This window comes from Euwallacea similis, chromosome 4 (genome assembly GCF_039881205.1).
Source record: "Euwallacea similis isolate ESF13 chromosome 4, ESF131.1, whole genome shotgun sequence".
NCBI classification, from domain to species: Eukaryota; Metazoa; Arthropoda; class Insecta; order Coleoptera; family Curculionidae; genus Euwallacea; species Euwallacea similis.
This window is the reverse complement of record NC_089612.1, coordinates 270,597-293,329: the sequence shown is the minus strand read 5'-3', so window position 1 is coordinate 293,329 and position 22,733 is coordinate 270,597. Positions and strand designations below refer to the sequence as shown.

The 22,733-nt window shown below is 35.0% G+C and overlaps 1 protein-coding gene across 1 annotated transcript in view; it reads right to left on the bottom strand.

Moving 5' to 3' along the window:
* The window catches only part of LOC136408080 (uncharacterized), a 57,908-nt gene extending 49,830 nt beyond the window's left edge, over positions 1-8,078 (bottom strand). The window contains exon 1 of the mRNA XM_066388859.1: positions 7,937-8,078. The gene's annotated coding sequence lies outside the window, so the exon portion shown is untranslated. The remainder of the gene's footprint in view (positions 1-7,936) is intronic.
* Between the last annotated feature and the right edge of the window lie 14,655 nt (positions 8,079-22,733).

Here is a 22,733-nt window from a genome sequence, read left to right as displayed (position 1 = left end):
CCAACAACTGTGAAAAAACTATGTTTTACCTTGATTACTCCAATAGTCGTGTGGTAAAGACACTCAAATATTAGATACAAATTTAGTTAAATATTACTGTGCAGTGAAGTGTTTACGTACACACGTACCGTAAAAAGCTTTACTGTTTCAATGCCCACGACTTAACATCGCCCATAAAGATTTTTGACACTGACATTTGCTACTTTATTTTGCGAGCAATAAAGCTGTTTACCGCGTACGTGCCGAAAAGTGCTACTTTCCTACATATTAGACTAGACCAAAAGTAAATTGGACTCACAAAATCAAGAACAAGAGTTTTTATTTAGTTAAAATAATTTTTAAATTGATTTTTCTAATCGCATTTTTGAACAGCGTGTCATTATGCAATTTGTCGCTGGGGATTGCCTTTGAGAATCGGAATAATTTCTATCGTAGTAGCTATTAAGAGGCATAATAGATACAGCAGATTTGAGGTTTGATAACCAGGATTAACCCAAATTTGTTGTGCTTAAGAACTGCTTGAAACCCTAATCAGAGGCGTTAAGGCCTTAAAGAAAATATAGTATTATACTCACATATAATGACCATCATACCCTTAAGAGAAATGCGCCACTTATACAGCTGCTTTAGAAGGATGAGGACGGCAGTTTAGAGCCTTATTTTTTATGTTTATGGCCTTTAGAGGGATGACTCAGGCAGTTGCTAGAGAAAAATTACTGGAGAAATAACCTGGCAATAGGCCTTGCAAATCAGTCTCGTATCATAGGTATAAATTAAACTGGGTATCCGTGTGGATAGTACTTTCGAACGAAGTTAAAATAAAGACTTAGTCAGGGTGTTTAGTCAGTAAGGTATCAATATTTTTTTTAACCCTTAAGAGGAGCTGCTAGAAATTATCAGAGACAATTCCTCTACTGTTGAATTCATCTATCTGGTCGAATCTAAAATCTCCTCAAATACATTATCATTATTACTAACTAAAACCGTTTTCAGACAAGACGTTATCAAACTCGAAATACAAATAACAAAGAAATTGTAGATTGAGAAAATATTTTAAAAATACCAAAACAATTCCTCAACTTGGTCAATTTAGAAAAGGGATACGACTCTGTTTTCTGAAAACTCCAGAAAAAGATTCTTTCTTTTAATTACTAATGGGTTTCTTTACAGAAACATCTGATCTGAAAAATGAGCTGGGAAATGACAAGCTTCATTTTTTTAATGTAATTCAAATGTATTAATATTTCCATAAATTGACACAAAGAAGATTATCATCATATTAGCAAATAAATTTTGTAGGTCAATAAGTAGGGATCAACGTACCCGTTATGGCCCTACAAAATGTTTTTCCAGCGCGAAAGAGAAAATTTATTAGTCTACCATTAAACACACACAGTGTATTAATAAACACGACAATATTAACCCGATTAATCTAACTTGCACCCGAGAAATTGATCCATACTGCGTTTTCTAATTACTTAATGGCCAAGGAGGGACTGCTGATATAAAAATAATAAGTAATTCTTCATAAAAAAAACTGAAATTTGACAAAATTTGACTCGTTTGCTCAATAACGATTAAATATTTAATTAACAAAATTGAAACATTACAAACATAAAAAAAAAACATTCACTTTCAGATGGAGGTTTAAAGCCCGAAAGAGAAAGAAAAGTTACTTTTTCTCAGGATTAAATCGTGAAACTAAATCACATTAAAATTTAAAATTTAGTCCAATTAAATGACATTCTGTTGGCAAGAAACTTAACTAAGCTTTGTCATCAGACACCAAACAATCTTGGTACTAATTCACTTTTCAACTTGGCATCAGAAACGACTATTCAAGAGACTCACCGACCTAAATTGTTCACAAGTTCAGGTGATATTCCAGGAGTACTCTCTGGATTTAGTTAAGTCCCTCTAGGCAAACCAAGTACACAATCGTGGGAATCACTCTCGTGGCCTGAATTGAAAAAAATTGAACAAGCCTGCACTTGAGGGGAACAAACTGATTCTCTCTTTAAACAAATAAAAGGAAAAAGCTCACTGAAACCCGAAAACTGGCGGTTTGTGGCGACTTTTTAAAATGTAGGATGGAATGACCGATGCTATCAGCTATTTGGAAAATTTCGACATTGTTGGTAACTTATCATAGATTTAAAAAAATACCAAACGTCAAATACAAAAACTAAAGTTAACATCATATGTTGGCCCTCCAAAAAATCCTATAAGCACAATTGACATGGTCATTGACCTTTCAATAATTTACCTTCCAATTTTAGAATAAATAAAATATTTCTCTATATTCGTGACCCGCCCTAATTCCCTTTTTGGCGGAATTACTCGGATGCAGGGGCGCGATGAAAAGCAATTCAAGTTGATATTTGTGGAGACCGAACCCCCCTGGTGCTGCGATACACTTATTTTAAGTTTTATCGCTTCCATTTATAGACGGTACTGTTCGTATTAAAATGCGAAAATAAAAAAGAAAATCCACCGTCATCTCCACAACAGAACTACTAGCTTATAAACTCTTGGATTTGAAAGCAGCTCTAAGAAGGTTACTTATACAACTTTCGACGGAGGTTATTACAACTTTATGTCTCATTGCAACTTCGCGCTTAATGAACTCGAGCACCCTAAAGACCGGTTCAGCCTTACTAGATCTCGCAAATTTGATTCATCTCGAGTCGATTAAACCCAGCCAGGGATCGGCGATATTAACGGCAAATATGTTGAGTTTGCAGGAAAATATCCTTCCAGCGCCATCTGCCGTGTCCTTTTCACCAAATCTCAATCAAACCTTAGAGTGTAAGCTGCAGGATTTAGTGCACAGGGTCGACTAATGAAGATGAATGCACATCGTCGTAGGAAAACTCTGAGGAGATTAGGGTCTATTAAGACTTAATGCGTCATTTGGTGGCGATGCAGCAAAAAGGACAGGCAGATGACACTGGTAAGATATTTTCCTGCAGACTTCTGGTACTAACCGGTAATATTGACAAATAACTTAACAATTGATAACATATTAGCAGCTGAGTCAAGATGAGGCGAAGTGACGAAATCTCCTAGAATTGAAACCGATCTTTGAAATACTCGAATTGATCTTGAAAACTCCAAAGACCTCAAGCGCAGAGCTGGAATGACGTCGTAATAGACCTTAATGTTTCCTACAAGTAGAGTTAGAAAAAGTAATTGAAACATTGACATTATGTAGAACTTTTGTGTTCTCTATAGGATAGGAAAATTGAGACCCTGAAGGTAGCTATCAGCACCTATAGAATCGTTCAAATGTCTCAAGCGATTTTGTAAAAATTAATAAATTTTCGTTTTTCGATTAAAATGTTCCCTCCCAAAACCCTGTAGTTCTGTTAGCATTAAAATTTCAAATAGGTGCTCAAGGAAGAAAATCGCATTTCGTGGAGTGTTATTTGACTGTTGAAAGAGTTCATTAACATTTACATCACCCTGTATAACCGAACTAGCTTTATCTAATTTAAAAATCTAAAACTGATAGCTTCTATCTAATTTCTTCTGTTTGTTACCGCTTAATGCCTAAAAATACATTTTTGTTCCTAAACTCTAGAAGTCTATAGGGTACCTCCACAAACATAAATAACCGGTAAGGTATCTTAAGAGGTTTTAAAATTGGTCCATAGAGTTTTTTTCGACCGAGAATATCGACATAAAAGAAGGGACGAGATACACGTCTCCATCTGGAGAGGTAGTAAATTTTAGTCCGAGTTTAGGATCCGGATCTGCTTGTCATGTCAAGAACTTTGAGAATTATTATGTCGTTTCCAGCTCTCAATCAACTGAGCCTTTCTTACTCAAATATCCGGCAATTTTTCCCAATCAGCCGACAACAAAAGCTCATCATTGTCCATATTTCCTGATTAGGACAAATTTTCCTTTCGACCAATAAATATCCGTTATCTCAAGAGCCTTCGCCCTATCTCCGCTCCATCCCCAAATGCTTCTAATTAGCAGGAAATTGGTAACAAATCTAGATCGACCGTAACACGGTCCTTAATTCTGAACGTGACTGACTGGCAAACCCTTATACAGGTTAAGTAAACAAGGAGGGTTTAATTAAAAAAATTCCTTCATATTTCCGTTTCCCGTCATGAAGCTTGTCGATATTTCCAGACAGGAAAAAGAGCTTTACGTTTTATTCGATTTGAGAGATGTTTGGCCAAGTCGGTACTCTAAATTTATGATCTTTGACAAAATCTAATACCCGTTCTGAGTAACTAATTTTTGTTTCAAAAGAAAACTCTCGCTTAAACAACGAGTTTTAAAAGTTTCTGTATTCGCGACACTTTTTAAATGCGCCACTTCAAAACTAATTCATATTCCACAAGCAAACACAATAAAAACAAGCCAGCTTAAAAGTTATCTCGCAGGGAAAGCCACTTTGGATTTTTATGCTAAAACCTGCAGGCGAACTTGTGTGCCGCAAACTCATTTCAAACATTAAAAATTTATAAAATAATACATTCTTTCGTATTTCCTGTTCAACGCAGGGCTTCAAAGTTCCCACTTTCAGCGATATTTCTCTTGTGGAGGAAATACCAAAGAAATTGGATTTCTTTTAAGGTTAGATACGTTTTCGGATGAGGTACTCTACGGTATTGCTTCATCATCATCAAATTTTATATCAAATTGGAGCACCCTACATATTTAATACCTGCCCAGGCTTCAAATTTTTTCATTTCCTAGAGACAAAGGTGTCACTCAGTCAATATGTTCTCTTTGCTATTTCATACTTTGCCTGCAAAGTTGTTTCCTATAATCGGATTTTACATCGACTTTCCACATCAAACAGACTTATATAATCAAAAGCATATTGAAAGCAGTAACCTCTAACAATATAATTGACTAAAACGAGTCTTTGAGAAGGGACACCAGTGGGTCTCTGGAAGCTGTTAATTAGCACTGTTAATTAAAATTTTTGATTAACTTTTTTGCCAAGCTTTTTCCTTAAATCTCCTTGTATGCTTGCTGTATGTTTTTAACACTTTTATGATGAAGTAGACCGAAAAGAGGAAAAGCTTCTACCCATTTAAAGCCCCAGATTTATGTCTACCCTTGTCTCCATATGCATCCAAGACTAAGAGGTAGCATTTTCCAGCCCACAGCACTCTTTTTCGGTCCTGCCTGAATATTTTCCTTAAGCTTTATATTTCTCCGAAACAGACATCTGAGCGCTCAACTAGAAAGCAAATCTTATTAGATCTAAAGCTGACGCTAACATGACGGCCACGATAACACATTTTAGTCGAAAAATATGATTTTCCAAGTCGTAGTTTAATAGCCAGTTTCGAGTTTACGAGCTGGAGTTGCAGTGCCCTTTTGGGAACAAACCTCGCTGCCTCAACTTTATTTTTAACTCGGTTAGCGACTTGAAAAATGTACTTTATTAAAGTTTTGTCGCTTATTAATTAAACCAGAGAGACTCGACTTGAACTCCATGAAGTTTCCTGTAACTGAAGTATATGGAATTAAGAAGGGCCCTAAATTGTTTCCTCGACGAAATTGATTGGTTGCCAATTTCCTTGTGATTAATAGAGTGCCGCTAATTTAAGGGAATTCAGAGTCTTATCAGAATTTCGCCAGTTGGAAGTGACTGGAAAAATAATTCACGTGTTGATGGGGCTGCAAATTATCTCCATATTTTATAATGGAAAACTTTGTTTGCCAGGTTCATTAAATTTTGCGAGAGAAAGGTAAATCACGAAGATTCTCTTGAAAAAATAATATAGACTAATTTGGCAATAGGAGCAGCCAAGAATCTGGAAAGCCTCTATTTCTCAATACAGAGATTTTCATAATTTGTTGCGTGCAACAAGAATGCTCCAGCTCTCCCTGTTATCTCATGTTAATGGAGGAAAATCGGCAGTTTTAATAGGAAAAAACGTTTGCCAACACAGTATTAGAAAAGTTCTCAATCTCTAACAGCAAGGTTTGTTTGAATTTGCACCATCCAAAAACAATGCATTTAATTCAGGCAAACTGAAAATTTGAACGGGTAAAAATCTGGAGCATTTGACGCCCGATTCACGAAGTATTACAAAAATTTGCGATTTTTATATGCTGAAGTTTTCTGAATGTAAACTGATACTGATTATCTGATGCGAGGCGATAGTTTTAGGTACCAATATATCCAGGAAAATTGAAAATTCGTAAACTAAGAAAAACGTGTTCCGATACTGATTTTGTTGCGTAACATAATAGATTTATTTACCGGTAAATGCTGAATAATTGGAAAATTGAACAGGCTAAAGTGTAGAGCACATCAGGCTAAATACACAAAGTATTATAAAAGTTTTTAATACGTATTTCCCAACTTTTTCAAAATGTTACAGATCAAGGAGAAATGCTTCGGGGCTGGAAATGTCACACAAGTTAATAGCTTTAGATACCTATAAATTCAGGCAAATAAGAAATTCATATAGACAAATCCTGGATCACTTCAGACAGAGCTCACAAAATATTACAGAAGTTCGCTAGTTGTAAAACGGCAATTTTTCAGAATATTCTTTTTCAAAAAGATGTGCTCTCGTCTCGATTTTATTGTATGATACTGTTGATTTTGGGTTTCATACTCCGATAAATTGATGAAGATTCTTACACAAGTCTCACAAAGTACTACAGAAACTCTCAATTTCTAATTACTGAAGAGTTTCGTGGATTAAATTCAATTCAAAAACCGTTTTCCACTTATTATATTGTATCAGACAATCTAAAGTTTCTTTGGATCCAGAAAAGTGGAAATTTGAATACCCAAAAATCTGGAGCATGTAGGCAAAGGAGGCAAATCCGCTAACCATAGAGTCTTTGAGCATAAAGAAGTCTGAGGGCAACAAATTGGATTCCTATTTCTCAAAGCTTTAAGATATAGAGTATATACAATTATATAGTGGTGTTAAAGTTCAGTTTTCTTTTTTCCTCTTAGTTCTTACAGTATTTGAAACACTAAGTTGAAATTTAGAAAATGTAACTCATTGTAGTGCACATAGACTTCTCAATTGATTGGCTATTCATAAAAATTCATAATTTTTAAAGTTCTGAAATTTATTATTAACTCCAATCCGCATAGGGTCCTACCGAATTTCGAATAATCGTTATTTGACAAACTATCTACCAAACTATTCGTATGGTGATTGTTCAATTGACGAGTTCTCAAAACACACATACCCTTGTGCAGCAATATTCACCTACACCGGTTTATGCGATTCGGCAATATTCAGCATATTCTACCGGTTTTAGGTGAGTATGTAGAATAATACCGCGAGCAACGCATCCACACTAGTTGGCATTTGCCGAATACCCAATGTTCGCAATTCGAGACTCATCGAATCCCGCATACACGCGGATCTATTTAGCTTTAAATGAAGCTATTGCAAAAGGTCTTGGTTGTTGATAACTTGCTTGATTAATGAATATCAAAGATGGTGATTCGAATTTTAAACCATCATCCAAGGAAAGCAGAATTTTAAAACTCCAAAGAAGACGAAGCCATAAAATCGGATGTGAATGAACCAAAAATGGGCGAAAGAGAAAAAAAACATCATCGAGCAAATTCTAGCCAGTTATTGTTAAACGAAAGGAATAATTCTAGTTGCACAATAATGTAGAGAGCATAAAGACATTTTGGTTCTAGTTCCGACCCTAATTCGTTACCGGAACACCGCAAGGATTACACCCAAGCCGAAGGGAAAAAGCAATAATTACATAATAGGAATGCGATAATAGAATAAAATACGGGAAGAAAAGGGCACTCAAAAATTTTTAGTAAAGATTGGCATGCCTTGTTGAGGCTCAATATGTATGATACATTATGATACACTACATTAATCTATTATAATCCTCTACTTGAACTAAGTGCCACTTCCACTACTTGCCCCCTTCACCCTCCCAACCGCCCAGTACACACCTCTTAAACTATATTCAATCTCCAGACACCTCATAAACTCACTCACTCACTCACGTCCGCACTCAAAACTTCGGACTTTTCGAACCGACCCGGTAAGAAATCGGCGCGTAACTGATGATGAACGCAAAATCCGACGTCTGGATTCTGGCATCCGAAAGAGGAAACTAAGAGGAACACTCTATCCAGGCAGAGGCAGCAGCGTCGCGAGCTCATTGCTTTCCAGAATCGCGCAAGGGATGCATTTTGCAGTTTGTTGTATTTTGTTTTGTGCTTTTGCGAAGAACTGCATCAGCCCGGAATCTCAATGGCAATCGAATGTTTTGATTTCGAGAATTCACTCTTCGGAATTTATTCCGGTTTGATTTTCTCTTAGATAATCGTTTTAAAGGAGATTTTGGCCGGATATGAGGAGAATTGGATAGATTCAAAAATGACATAATACAAGAGGGAGACATCTTGACATCTTAATAGGATTTTTGTTATACACCAAAAGAACTTATGTTTAAAAGGAAAAACCTAATTCAACGCAGAATGTGCATTACAATTTTATTCAAATTTCGGGAGAACTTATACAATGAAAGTATCCAAATAGAATTAGGAAATTTCACCCAATTTCTTAGTTAAGAGATTGGTTTTAAAGGAGGAGTTTTTTTTGCGTCTTTTGAGTGGGAAATCTTAATCGAACTCTAGCTTGACTTAATATTCGGAGAAAATTAACTTGAATTCTTGACAATAAAAGGATCGTAAAAGGAATAAAATATCCCCTATTTTTTTGAAACAAATTAGAAAGACCTTAAAGGGCGAATTGGCAATATTCGGTGTGTAAGAAAAACGTAATTAAATATGGGATATTCTTTTTTTTACTTAAGTCTAATAGGGAAAAGCCCTAGCATCGAAACCGATACTTGTACAATATAAATCTAACAAATTTCTCCTGAATACATTCTCATATCTATTTGTAACAAACATCAAAAACCTGGAGCTAATTTCTACGCTCTTCACTACATAATAATAACGTAATTCAAGCTAAAGCATCTTTTTCTAACTAAAGTTTTAGCTGAACGGAATGAGAGATCCGAGAAAACAAGAAAATTCATAGTTCCCATAAATTATAATCTAATGGAGAAAGATCTGGTGAACGTGCCGGCCAACGTATATTTGTGTTGTTTAAAATGAGTCTGCTGGTAAATATTTTAGACAAATAATCATCTAGTTTTCTATCGTTGTATGACGGGGAACCATCTCGTTGAAACCAAAGGTTATTAAAGCAGTTAAAACAAATGTTGCGATTGATGCAATCCGTAATGTAGGTTCCTAAGCAGTGCAAATACCAATCTGCGGTCAAATTGTCTCTGTAAATGTATGGGTCAATGATTGTATCACTAAATAAACTAACCCATACATTTAGCCATAAACGTGTTTGTAATCGATGTTCTTGGTCTTCGTGTGGATTTTCAGTGAACCGGACATGTTCATTGTGACAATTGAATATGCCTGAGTTGATAAACTTGCACTCATTCGTGAATAGTATGTTGGGAAGAAAATTGAAATTTTGCTCTAATAGTGCCATAATATTACTACAGAACGTTACTCTTCGTTCAGTATCTCTTGAATGCAAGACTTGAGTAATATAAAGTTTAAACGGGCGATATTTATGTTTTTCTAGATACTGCACACAACCTGGTAAGATACGTTAATTTATTTTGCTATAACCCTTGTCGAAGTAAAAGGATTATCTTGAATTTTATGAAGAATTCAATTAATTGTTGTTTATTATTTATCAGGAGGTTTTAACATTTTACTAGTCGCTTGTAAAATTTCCACTTCATTTCTACTTGGTCTATGAACATTTTTAGGTTTAAAATATACGCCAAACTCAGCTAAATTTCTAGAAAGGAATAAAAAATCATTTTGAAGTGGTTATTATCTTTGTAGATACCGCTGTAGATTTTTGTACTACCTCGCCGAACATTCACTTCATTCATTCAATCTACTTTGATAGCTGATGTCGAAAACGTTAAAAATATCTTTCTTAAACAGGAATGCACGTTCTCTTCTATAGTTATCACCCATGATGAATAATTGCAGCTTCCGACCAGTAGTCTTTATATTACTACTCTTTTAAGATGTGTGAGGCCCCGCGGAGGTGCAGACACCCATCTCCAAGCCAGAGCCCCTAGAACTCTTCTAAAATTCAGTCAGTTTTGCGCCTCAATTCTTTACCGTCCTTGAAATAGACATTGACTTATTCTTCAAGAACCGAGACTGAATTAATCATGCTTCTGTTCAGTGCTTTCAGGTCACTTATCTTGTTCTTAAATTTTAGCTTCCTCCCATTTCGGTTCCTTTTTTTATAATTTCAGCTTCGTTGAATAAAGAGACGCTTCTACGTGTCATGTAATCAAGACGAGTCGGAAATAACTTGAGTTCATCACTGACCAGACTGTAATGGAAAATTTGACTCTCGCCCCGAAGTCTTTCAATGTTTGTTTCTTGCAATTATCTCATTCTCCAATCGCTTAATCTTCCTATTCTAACAGTCAATCTGTTCATTGAATTCTGTTTGGAACGACAATTAGGTGAGTAAAAAAACCTAAAACCTTTCCTTTCCTTTCCTTTAAAATTAGAATTTCCTCCATTTTTACGTGGAAAAAATCTTAATTAAATATCGAATATTCTCTCTAAAGGAGTTTGAGAATTTGGAGACAAATTATTCTGAACATTTTAGTCTGGGGAAAACCAAATGAAATTTAAGGAATTTTTCCAAATTTTTAAATGAATTACTGAAATGAACTGGCATTAAAGGAAGAATTTTCTGTATTCTTTAAGTCCGACTCAAGTAAAAGAAATTAAGTCAGAGAAAAAATTGCCCAGAGTTTTTAAAGAAAGCAGAAACAAAATTAAAGTGAAGAGATGAATAAACTGGCTTAAGAAGCGAATTTTCTGCAATTTATAGCAGGTGGGAAAAATTTCAATTAACTGAGGAAGAAATTATCCTAGATTTTGAGTACCGATGAAACTAACTTTCTAAAACTAATGAGGATGAGCAATTATCAGAGAAAATTAAATATTATTTTATCACATTTTTGCGGCAACTACAGCTCTAAAACACGACAAAATCTCAATATTACTTTTTGAGTTTCTTCTATAGCTCCGCAATCGTTAGAATTTATCTCCAAAATAACGAGGAAATAATCTCCACTCTTTGCAAATGACCTTTGAGAGACGTTAAAGTCCAAATGATCTTCTCGCCCGTAAAAAGTAAAAATAATGGTTACATCATTATCGATATTTGTTTTTAAACGCACAAAAACTTAAATAACCAGGCGACGTTTTAGGCAATTCCAGCCTGTAATTTTTCACATGCCACATACTTTCAGATTCATTCGAGTTTCGCAAAGTTACGTCTGTCCTTTGTAATTAAATCTTCTTCAGACAAGAGTTTAATTAAACTGAGGAGGAAAATCCTGCCGGAAAATGGAAGTTTTTAAAGCACTTTGGCCGGAAATGATGGAATAGTTTTAAAAATTAAATTCTAAAGATGAAGATTTACTGCCAGCTATTTGTTATTTCACCAAAGCGGTCGCTCTAGCCCAAGAGAAACTGTTAATTTCACACAGAAACTTATTACAACGTTCCTTCTTAATCGTTTTTTTTTATGTAAAAGGGCTTTCTAATTGAAAGCCAATTGCTAATTCGGATTGAGCACAATAGCTGGGTAAAAGGTTCAGCCGTAACGAGTTATTCGCACACAGTTAAAAACTGCGACTATCATTTCCGTTTAATTGCAAGTTGAATTTTGGACCATTATTGCTAGGTACGTACGCTAAAAATGTTGAAAAGTCCATTTTTTGGCCATTTCGCAATTTAGCGAGCGGGTAATAAGGTCAGATATAAATATGAATACCAATTTCCAAAGCAACACCGCGTTTTTAGTTAGTGAGCTCTGGTAAATTGTTCGAGTTCCGTATCTGAATGAAAAAACTTTTTTAGCCTCAGTTGTTCACTCTTAATACAACAAGCTTTTATAGAAATCAAAAGAACTAAATCGGATCTCTGATAAACAAAAAGGTGAACGAAAATGGGGCACTGAATAAAGCCTGCATTTTATCATTTAGATTGGAATTAAACTTTTTCTAATTTCTTTTAAACACTCCTTTGAGACTGTTTTATAAGACTTTAATTAAAGAGCTTTAAAGAGCGGGACTTAGTAATGACGATTGCCAGTTTCTTCTTTACTTACGTAAAAGTCGATTAGGACTATTGACTGGGGAATTTTTTGCGTTTCGAGTATAGGTGGTTTGCCGATGTTTGAGGAAAGGAAAACTACTGTATTTGGTATTTTCGATTTTATCTGGTAAGAATAATATCAGATTAACGTAACGGCTAAGTAAAGCTTCTGCAAAGACAGGTCACGCAAGTGAATACAAGAATTGTCTTTTTTATTATTTCACACTTCAAGTCATAAGTGTACCGCAATAAAGAGCTTCTTGTTAATGAAGAGTACGAGTGCAAAACGTTATTTACAAAACTGTAGAGGAGATTCTAGATCTGAAAATATAAAAAAAAGAAAAATGAGTCCGTAAACGCTTTGTTACTGAGATACGTCAAAAGTTTTTACCTGAAAGTGTCAATTTCCGGTCTCTGTAAGATGAATTTCGAACCAAAGACAAAAAATATGTAAAAAATTAGGTCATTTTTAAACTTATTCTCCATTTGTTCACAAAATTTTGCCATCGACTCTATAAAGTAACTTTGTATAATAGTCAAATTATAGAACGTTCACATGTTTATAGAGCCTCCAAAAGTTGTTATAACGTTCTATTTTAAACGGAATTTAATTTTGAGTCTATGTTTAAAATATTAGACCATCTACTCGCTGGCCCTTATCAACATAAATTCTTAATTTTGAGCTATGTGAAGTGATTTTTGTGCTAATCAAAAAATAGAGCATTTACATGCAGTGCATAGTAGCATTTGAAGCTTTAATCAGCTCACTACTTTTTGCCTGGCAATTGCCTGGATAAAAAGCTATAAATTTGATCTTGTGCAATTGAAGATTTAAAATTCAAACTTTCAACGGTAATAGCCTCACCCGCTCTAAGTCTACGCTACAGCTAAGTGCAACTTCTGCAATAAAGCCTTGCAGGGCTATTGTTCTCTAATTGTTCCCAATACCTGAATAACGAAGCATTTGCAGACGTATGTTTACCGTAGTTCTTTTTTTGTAGAATATTATTTATTCTATTCCAGAATATTTTTCTGTAGAGATCCCATTTCTGAAAATATTGTCGATTGTTTCTATCTCGTGTCCTAAGGTCTACTAATTGATTACAAACCTCATAATAACGGAGACTATTGCTATAAAAAGAACATTAGCTTAAGTTGAATAAATTACTGCCTTGTAACCAAATAGGGCAGTCAAATTTTGAAAAAGTTTAAATCAGAGGTGTTCCATGATCTAATCTGTAAAAACCTCTAATGAAATACTTCTTGATTTTCTGAGAAATATTAACAATTTAGGAAAACAAACAACCATGGCTTAATGGACAAAAAATACGTATTGAAATAGTCTGACGATACTGCGCTTCTTGTAAATAACAAAACCACTGAGAAAGCGATAGAAAGACTTTCGACATTAACGAACAACACAATAACATGGTTATGGTCTATTGGAACATTTCGAAATGTTTTTCCTTCTTTTCTTTTCTTTGCAATTTATGAATGATTATTTATGCATAGATACAAGTGTTTTTGTTACAGGGGCAGAAAGACTAAATCGTCAATAGCATTTTTCTCTGGAAATAGTCATTTTTTAGGGGACTTTAATATTCAGAGAAATGAAGGATGAGAGTTTTTGAACATTTAATATATTAATATTCCTGTCGCTTCAGTGTTTAAGTGGATCGGCAAAAAAGTTCCTGAATTCTCATATGTCGTTCTGATTTGGAGCAGTTCATCAAAAAATAACAGAAAAAACTGGTTTTTGTCCAATTATAACTAAAGGCTACGCAGTATAAAGAAAAATAACCATGGTTCTAATAAGTTTTACTGAATTTGATTATCTAGATTTTCCCGTTTCTTACATTTCTCAGATAAAGAGAGTCTAGTTGAAGTCAACCTACACACTGATTTTTGTTAAAGTCAAAGCTTCCAAATTCTATTCAAAATTCTTCTACCTCTAATAGTAAAACCCTTATGAGGAATCCCTCATACGATTCTGGATTGTATCTTTGAACTCATTAGTTTCTGGTGAAACAGCTAAGAGATAATATAAATTAAAAACCTTTTTTATAGTAAACGTGTAAACTTCTCATATTCCCAGACTCCCAGACGTGTCCATATAAAGGACACTTTTCGCATTTCGAAACTTGAAAAGCAGCACCTTTAGGGACTTAGCAACCGCGTCGACTTTGTCAACTTTTAACGCCACATGGCAAAATCTAAATTATTTGAGCATACCTTATTCATGTTATTGCATGGAAAGCGGTGAACTTTTCAACTGGGAAAAGGACGAATATATTTGCAATTTGCACCGTGTCATGAATTCATATCGTGCATGCCTCGAACTATTTGCCAACATTGAATTTCCCGTATACCGTGAAATATGCTACGCTATCAGCTTATAGGTGTCTATACGATTTGTGATTTGTGTGTTGCGGGGATTTTTTGTAAACAGTTTCATCGGGACACTAAATCTGTCACGTGCTTTTTTTTGAATAAGCATAAATTTGAATGTAAATTCGACTACTGGAAATATAAAATAAACTCATCGTCGGGTCATCATATGCTAGATGTGGTTGTTTAGTTTACAGGCAGAATTAAACTGCAGCAGTTTAGTGTGCCAAACACGATGAATATTTATAACATCGATGCGCTACTGCTGGTTAATTAAAAGTTAAACGATTCTATTCGAGGGAGAGTCATTTATATTCTATGTGCTAACTTGAAAAAAAGAAACGCAGGAGCTTGCAGGAACATTGAATATGTTTTAAATTATTTGTGATAAAAATAGCTTTAAATTGAACAATGCACCTGAATACTCTTGACAAATTGGACAAAATGTTCTAATTTAAAACACGTTTCCAAAAAAATATTTAAACACAATTGCAAGAATCTGTTTATACCGAAGACTAGTCCCTTAAATAAATATACGCAAATCGTCTATACTGTCTGCAAATAAACCAAATTGCTACTCATTTAGAATTCCTTCCATCGAGTAATAAACTGAAAGGGATATCGGAAAGCGTTTCCTAATATTTACTTAGTTCGAAATACTTTATTTGCGACGAAATTTCCAGTTCCTGGCGAAATCGCATGGATACTGCAGACCTCGCCTTAATATATTAAGCCTCCGTTACGAACATAAATAGGTCTTTACCTAGTTTAATGATGTAGATATTTACCTACCTTGTCGTTTAACGTATACATCTCGGAAATGTATAATTAAATTCTCTACAACTCCAGAAAACTCAAGATTAATTGAACTTTATTAGCCACTACGTGCTTACTAAACTTTACTTGTGTTCATCTGTGCTTTAAATTTAAATTATTTTTAAACTCATCCATTTATTCTATTTAGTTTGTGATACTTTATGCTTTGTTTTGTGCCTAATGCACAAATAGCTAGCAACAACTGACCAGAATAATGCATCTTTCTCCCATTTTTCATCCATCAAAACCCAATATTACCGAGCTCTTGCAACACAGTCTTTCAAAAAGTCGTTAAAATTATGGCACTCAGCTTTCCTAGTGTGATAATGTCGTATATTAAAACTCTCATTATTTTTAGGTTACATGGCTTTCACGACTTTTTGGTTTAGGGAGTATAAATTACTAGCCCTGGTTATATTGTGTGCATTTTCAGTGGTTTATTTACATACAGCATCATTTTTCACCCCAAAAAAATTATGTGTGGCTTTTAAGGGGCTATTTCAGAGTATCATTGTACAACACATAGATAATCTGTACGACGAATTTCCTAAAATGTAAATTCGCAGTATTCAAATTACATTCATCGTTTGCTACTGTAATAAAATAATGGACAAATCCGTCGATGCCCGTTTGGTTTTTGTGTATAATTTATCTGTATATGTTTAGATTTAGTTTAGACCCTTAATCAACCACCCTTCATGAGAACGCAGTTAGCGTCAGCCGTTTTTTATATTCATGACTGTTTATGTTTAGGTTCAGTCTAGACCATCATCTTTTTATTTAATTTAGCTAGCCTGGCAAAATGTCTAATTATGTGTTGATTATGCTTAGTTTAACTTTAAATAGTCAATCAAATTTCTTTTCAGAAGCCAGTAACTTCTTAGACTCACACACGTTTGGATACGTGTTTAGTCTCGAATAAAGGACGCGCACCTGTTTAAGTGATTTCTCGAAATTATTATATCACGCAATCAATAAACCTTAATTAAAATAGTGAAAGATGTTGATCAATTTTGCACGAAACAGTGTGTCTGAGGCTCCAAACTTAGGGTAATACTCAGTTCAACATTATCTTGGCTGCCACTTTATGGAAGCCTCACCATAGGAAGGATCAAACAAAGTGACGCTCAAACTGCACCACACAGGCTTAGTTCCTGAACCTCAATTTACATATGGTCCCTGCATTCGGACCTCACAAATATATCCCAAATTGTTCAACGGACGAAAGCAACCGGGCTAGTTTTTATTTTTACGAGAAGCGAAGTTTTTCTTTTGAAGGACACCAGCTTGTCCTGCTCCACAAATTGCAAATATTCTTAGATAAGAAGAAAGTAGTCTTGACCAACTAGTTAAATCATAGACTAGTCGAATTTTTTCATACGATCTGTTGGGTTGGTTGTATAAGATTGATATCCAGACATTTATTCACATTTCAAAAATTTTTCCCTGAAATTCATTTGCTCAAGTAGTTTCTCATTTAAACTCTGTTTACTCACCAATAATCCTTTCAGTTGTGCGACATCAGCAATATCTTCATCACCTTGATTGGTTCTCAGGCACAGTCGTTCTATGAACGCGGCATAATGAAGTTGGTAGAAAGATGATAGGAGGTCATCGATGAAGATCGCCAATATACAGGGTGTAACATAAGTAGCGGGTTTCCTTCTAACATGACAGAGACCTCAAAAAACTAAGCAATATTTTTATATAAAATTTTTTCGAAATCTCAAAAAAAAACGAAATATTCGCAGATGAGTTTTAATAAATTTTTATGCAAAATCTAAATCCATTCCTGCAAAAAATAATAAATTCAATGTAAAGAATATAAAATGTCCCACAAAAAATTATCAGCTATTGTAAAAACGCAAAAACAGTTATTGTTTACTGTTTTTATGCAATTTTCCCGTGCCGCTTAAAAATCGGCCGTAAAGTTTAGCGCCTGGTGTTATTTTGATAAACTACCTCTATTGATACTATTCAATTGACAATGGGCCATAATTACTCGAATCACGAATTGGTGGATATGTTGTTGATATACGGGGAGCGTCACCAGAACGTCGCCGCCAGGCACCACAATACCCCTAAGGGCACAGAGACGTGGATAAGGTAAGTGACAATTTGTGTAAATGAAACCAATGGAGACAATTTCGAACACCTTTTAGTAGTAGCTAAAGATATGATAGTTATTAAAACTTTCATAGGGGCATATTTCGGTTGTTTTTGAGATTTCGAAAAAATCTTATATAAAAATATTGCTTAGTTTTTTGAGGTCTATGTCGTGTTAAGAGATAAACTCCTACTTATGTTACAATCTGCATAATTGATTAAAACTTGTTTCGTATATAAAAAAAATGTATTCTATTCCAATCTAAAAAACCAGACGAATTTAATTGCCAGCCTAATATCTATTAGTTCTATTACTTCTTCCTGATTGAAAGCCATTTAATTCTATGCCTAGGCGCCTCAATTATAGATTTTATGTCTTAAGCATTATCAGATAAATTTGAGAGCGGTATTCCAGAAACTTTGATTCCACTGAAAAGCTCATTAGAAATGCTTTTCGATGATATGTCGCAACCATGCCAGTGTTGGTGAAAAAAATATTTGGGGTGGCTGGGCTGCATTTGGTAGAGGAGAGTAAATTCATCATATCCTCAATCATCTTCTCCCATCATATGGTAGACGCATTTTTGGATTTTTCCATTGCCGGCATAATATTTAAGATATTGGCATTTATACTTTTAAAAACCCCACCCTGTACATTTATAACGTCTTCTTGTCGTTTCCCATTAAATTTAAAAAAGGAATAAATCTTTACTACAATCGAAGATTGAAATTGAAAACATGAGAACGCGACATGTAGTGCGTGATTACTTCGAGGAAAGAGTTCAAATACTAATGTCTGCATTCCAAAATGTTGAATGCATGAAACATAAAATAAAAATGTAAACCTACCTAGTGTGAGCACCAAATACTAAAGCGTGCATTAAGCACTCAAATCCTTTTGGCTAAGAGGATTTTGGTGTGCTCACGAGAATGAAATTATCGGATTACTCTGCAAGATCCTGTGCCACGGTGGGGTGGACAACCTAATTATAGACAACCTAATTATTTCACAAAAATATCTCGAAAGTAGGACGAATTTTTAAAACGAGCCGTACAAACCCAAAACGAGTTTATACGAAATGGCTCTCCAAGAAGTGAAACTGCAGTTTTGAGCATTATAATAATGCCCAATAAAATTTAAACATCCCTTTCTAGGAACAGAATAATATGAAACCGAGTTTCATGCAATTTGGCTCACATCCATGGATATTGGCAACTTGCTGCGGAATACGTTGTAAATTTAATGATATAAATAGCAACCGCTTGAGTCTCCTCCAGAACCCCACAGGGCACTTTTATATTTCCCAGACTCATGAAATATTCATTTACCTGTTTATCGAAGGCAAACAGAGAATATCGGTTTAGCACAATGAACGTGCTCGGTCTGGAGGAAAATTAGACCTAACTCTTAGATGAATAATGAAGTTGTACTCCACTTTAAAAATCTAGATTGAGTTTGTTGGGGAGAGCATTTTATGGAGGAGAACGGTTTTTTTTATTACTCGAGGGTTTGGTTTTCTTTTTATAGGTAAACTCGGTTTATGTAAATCTCGGCTCTGCCTTAAAGACGTAGATGTATTTGGAATAAATGCATTTTTCATTTAAAATTATAATATCGTCCACATACATTCGAATCTAATTAGTTGTTTTAAGAGCTCCTTTCCAACTTGTCAAAACACCGATTCCCATGCACGTTCAGTATTCAGCGAGAAACTTTGCTAATGTCCCAAAACAGCAACTGTCCATTTAAATTCCTGGAAATTCTGGTGTAACAGCACAACAAAAAGTGCAATATCAGCACAAAAGCCGACAGATGCTTCGCTGTATTCGCGCCACAAGCAAATATCGCAATCTTATATACGATTCAATTCGAAGCAAATGTAGACGACTTACTAACGGGGCCAATTGCGAATTAGCATTACGAGAACGACTAACGCCGTCAGATTATTCGCCCTTTAATTAAACGCCAACGGTGTGTCTCTCTTTTAAATGCAGCTCACTTCACAGAATATTAGATTTTCGGGAGTTTGATGGTTTGTGTGTCTAGGGGTTTTCATGTTTTCGCCAGTTTATACCTTCATGACACAGTAATGGAAACTCTGGAAATAAGCTTAAATGAGTTAAGGTTTGTAGGTATGCTTACTTAGGACGGAGTCCTTACCTTTATGATAATACATTCTTTTACCCGTTTTGAAACCTCTTCTGGATTTTCCATTTTCGATGTTAATACACAACATAACAATTTTGTCATTTTTTCTTCAATTTCTAATAACGGCTGACACGCCATCTAACTGAGAATAACATTCACTCTTTGCTAAGAGTTCGGACGAACACTCTTGTTAAAGTGCTATTTTCGTCATTTTATTATTTTATTTCCAAAGAGACTCTCGACAATTTAGTCTTTCTGCCCTTATGACAAAAACACTTACATCTATACACAAATAATCGTTCATAAAATGCAAAGAAAAGAAAAAATACATTTGGAAATGTTCCAATAGAGTGGTTGAAGAGAAAAGGGGGCGAGATTGTCTTGTTTGTCTTGTAAGGCAAAGAGGATTCAGAATTGTCCAGTTGTGACGATTGTCTTTCCAACTTGTCTGACTTTGTTGCAGTCTTTCAATTATTCTTGTCATGTGCGTGCGTTAGTATAGTAATTGGTTAGATGGCTTATCTTTGTAATCAGTCTTAGTCTAATCTGTCCTGTTGTTTGTACCTTTTGTTTAGTTTTTTCCGTTGCATTTGCCCTCATCGTGTCCCTAGTCCAACAATGATTCAGATGGACTTGTACATATATTTTTGTTGCATTTTTTGTACTGCTTCTTTTGTCTTTATACGTCAGTGATCAAAAGTGTTTTAAATTTGAGTTTTTTGCCGATTACTATTCCCAAGTATTTTGCCCCGTTTCTTAATTTAGCTACGTGACCGTCTGCTCTTAGTGTTAGGGATTTTGCATTAATTTGATACCTCAAATGTAGAGAACATATATTCTTCCACCTATTTATATTTTATATATTTTGAGCCCTTTTTGATAGAGGATGATTCGCTAGGTGGAAGAACAGGAACTCGAACTCAACAATTCATTAGTTACTTTTATTAGTTTACGTACTTCCCAAGCTGCTAAATACAGATTTAAACCCAACGAGTAAGGTATCCCTGGGTGAGTTATAGCAGTGAGATTGTTCCGGTAAACTCGAGGAGAACTTTTTAGATATCTAATTAAAGAAAAATAAAAAGAAATAAATCTTGCACTCGGGCTTCGAGGAGCTAATGAAAATCCTGACGGGTGAAATGCGATGAATCTCTCGAACAGCTGAAGTGTGTAGAAAGCAATAATTTCTAATAAAGCACAGGAGTGCCGCCGACGTGGCTTTTTACAAGCGTGCCAATTTCGGATTGTTATTGCCAAATTGCCAAATGTTCCTAGCGCATACCCACCACAAAAACAAGGATTTCCAGGGGATTTTATTACATCATTTCCATGACGATGCTAGAAATCACCAAAAATCCCCAGTATTTGATCCAAGAAACATAACTGAAATTTCTCCATACTGACTGATGAAAGATCCTCGATACAAAGTTCAACTTTATTCTCCAGTTATCAGTGACACCTACACTCAAAGTCCTCTTTGCGGCTGGTTTCAACTAACTTTCTGTAAACTCCATTAATTTTGATAGCAACTCCTCTGAAACTTGCCCGTCAATTTAAGCTGTTACATCTGCAACTTCGAATCACCGATTAAATTAGCGCTTTACCACATTGAAACTTGGTAAATATTTACTTTGGAAATTCAACTGGTTGAGGTTGGAATCCTATTAAAAGAGGTTACATTGACCAAAAAACCGCTGCCATGTGTCTCGCATTATCACCCCAGTTCGAAATGACCGTCCTCTTGCTCAAATTTAATTATATCTAGCATCTGAAACTGAAGATTCAAGCTGCAGTTATTCTAAACGACAATCGACATTTTATACGTTATATGTAAACTTAGTTTATTCAGGGGCCTATTTACCCCAACACGCTCGTCAATACAAGCTGTTTCAGTTTGGCTTCGACGTCAGTTTGTGGATTTAGTTTGTATTTTACACATGATTTAGGGTTGTTTATGGTGTGTGGAATGGATATAAGTTTCAGGAATTATGCCACATTATCGTGCAAAATTGCTTTTGAGATTTTTCTCTGGGTACGTGCCTATTGAACTTGTTGGAAACTTTCCTGATACGTCCAATGCGGTTGGAATTTGACTGGGTAGATAGAACTCATGGTAGGTTTGAAAAAGAGAGATGCGAGAGATCGCTATTGGTTTCTTCTTATGCCAGAAATCGACTTTAGTCAAGTTTATATAATAAGTTTTGTAGTGTAGGGGTTTTACGATGTGTTCGTTTTACATCGCATGGATGGAGAAGAATTTTAATATTCATAGTGAGTCTCGATGATCTTGAATGATCTCGATGATATTTGAAACCCCTAAAAAATTATTGTGCAGAAGCGACTTTTGTGATTGACGCCAATGCTGCTTTTCAGGAAATTGACCCAGCGTGCAAATTTTATATTTTATTGGGAACGATGCATCCCATCTGTTTTGACCAAGACGATATTTTTTACTTAAAAAAATGTCCAGAATCCACCAAACAAAAGTAAATTGTACGTATTTATTTGGATCCCCTTTACATTATATGCCATTAGAGGCGATAGAAATTTTGTGAACGCGTGCAGTAAGTTCGTAGTTAAAAATGAACTGAGTCCAAAATTTGATCTATGTAGCTTGAGTAGCGTCTGAAATATTTAAAAAATACGATTTATAGGACGTCATCTGCAAAGGGCTCTAGCTCATTTCCCCACTCATCTTCATAGGAAGTTTTTTTCTTATTTCGAGCTAATTACTCGCTTCATGAAATATATGCACGCTATTCCGAAACACCTTGTATAGGATATACATGATTTGACTGGGGTCCCAAATCGATGAGGAAAAACAGTTTTCCATTTTCTGATGGATCTCATTTATATCTTGTTCCAAGGCAAATGATTTCCATGTATATTTCCATTAAAAGTCGGGGAAATGAACTGTTAAAATCAAATTTTCCTCAAATAGATTACAATGAGATAGATACTATGGGGTTTTCAAGATTAGCTCGTAAGATTTGTTAATGTGGAAGTCTGTTAATGAGAAGAATTTTGAAAATTTTGATAGAATTTCTGATGAGTCTCATTTATATCTTGTTCCAACCCAATGATTTCCCCATTATTTCAAATGAAAAT